At 34.0% G+C, this 1815-nt stretch overlaps 1 non-coding gene across 1 annotated transcript; it reads right to left on the reverse strand.

The window, feature by feature from the left end:
• Positions 1 to 1532: 1532 nt before the first annotated feature.
• TRNAC-GCA (transfer RNA cysteine (anticodon GCA)) lies at positions 1533 to 1604 on the reverse strand. Its single transcript has one exon. It is a non-coding gene; the product is annotated as a tRNA-Cys (tRNA).
• Positions 1605 to 1815: the final 211 nt, after the last annotated feature.

Consider the following 1815-nt stretch of genomic DNA (forward strand, 5'->3'; position numbering starts at 1 on the left):
GGACGTGAGTCTGGGTGAACTCCAGGAGTTGGTGATGGACAGGGAGGCCTGGTGTGCTGCGATTCATGGGGTCGCAAAGAGTCGGACACGACTGAGCAACTGAACTGAACTGAACTGAACTGAAATAAATAAAATTAAAAATAGAAAAATATGAATGAAACAAAAGTTAGTCATTGAAAAGAAATTAATAAAATTGATAAATCTCTAGCAAGAACACAGATAAAAAAGAAAACACACAAATCCTGAGTAACAAGCATGAAACAGAGGGTATCACAACAGATCCTATAGTTATTGAAAGGATAATAGGGCATTATTACAAACAAGTTTATGTTCAGACATTTCAAACTCAGAAGAAATTGACCAATTTCTCAAAAACACAAGCTACCAAAACTCAGCCAAGATTAAACGGATAGTCTAAGTAGTCCTGTAATTAATTTAAAGTTGAATTTGCAATTACATAGCCACTGAAAAAGAAATCTCCAGGCTGAGATGATTTTACTGAGAGGATTTTATCAATCATTCAAAGAAGTATTAACACCAATTTTATACAATTTCTGCAGAAATTAGAAGAAGAAGGAATACTTTCCAATTCATTTTATAATGTGAATATTATCCTGGTTCCAAACTCAGGCAAAGAGAGCACAAAGAAAAGAAAATTATATGCAAAATATCTTAAGAACTTATATACAAAAATTATCAAATAAAATCTGACACTGTGTAAAAAGAATAATAGACCATTACCAAGTGATATTTATTATAGGTATGCAAGAATAATTTAATATTTGAAAATGAATCAATGTAATCCACTAGCTCAACATCCTATCAATTGAGGAAGAATAAACATTAGACAAAATTTAATACCTGTTCCTAATAAAAACTCTAAGCATATTAGGAATAGATAGGAACTTCCTAAAACTCATAAAAATCCTACAGCTAACTTAGTGGTGAAAGACTGAGTACTTTCCCTCTAAAACTGGAAACAAGGCAAGGATATTTGCCCTCACTACTCCTGTTCAATGTAGTTCTGGAAGTTCTAGCCTCTGTGATAAGATAAGAACAAGAAATAAAAGGAAGACAGATTGGAAAAGAAGAAATAAGACTGTCTGAAGACAACATGATCCCAAGGAATCTATAAAAAACCTTTAAAAACTGAGCTTTATAAAATCAACACACAAAATCAGTTGCATTTCTTTGTACTGGCAATGAAGAAAATACAGCACTATGCACAACTGCTGCAAGAAATGAAGTGCTTAGGTATAAATTTAACAAAACATGCAGAATTTGTATGTTGAAAATTACAAAATGTTGCTGGAAGATCAAAATACTTGCAGAGACATATTGTAGATCAGAAGATTCAACACAAAAAAGCTATCAATTCTTTCTATATTGATTTATGAAAGTGAAAGTGAAGCCACTCAGTCATGTCCGACTCTTTGCGACCCCATGGACTGTAGCCTACCAGGCTCCTCAGTCCATGGAATTTTCCAGGCAAGAGTATTGGAGTGGATAGCCATTTCCTTCTCCAGGGTATCTTCCCAACCCAGGGATCGAACCCGGGTCTCCTGCATTGCAGGCAGATGCTTTACCATCTGAGCCACCAGGGAAGACATATTGATTTATAGTTTAATGTAACTCTTACCAAAATCTTAGCAACATCTTTTTGTAGACTATATGTTTGTGCTAAAATTCATATACAAAGGGAAAAGCTCTTTAATGGCCAGAAACAATTTGAGGAAGAGTAATAAAGTGGGAGAAATTATTCTTCTTGATATTAAGAATTATTACATAACTAAATTGGAACAGTGTGGTATTTGC

This window comes from Bos taurus, chromosome 11, assembly GCF_002263795.3.
Source record: "Bos taurus isolate L1 Dominette 01449 registration number 42190680 breed Hereford chromosome 11, ARS-UCD2.0, whole genome shotgun sequence".
In the NCBI taxonomy this organism is placed as follows: domain Eukaryota; kingdom Metazoa; phylum Chordata; class Mammalia; order Artiodactyla; family Bovidae; genus Bos; species Bos taurus.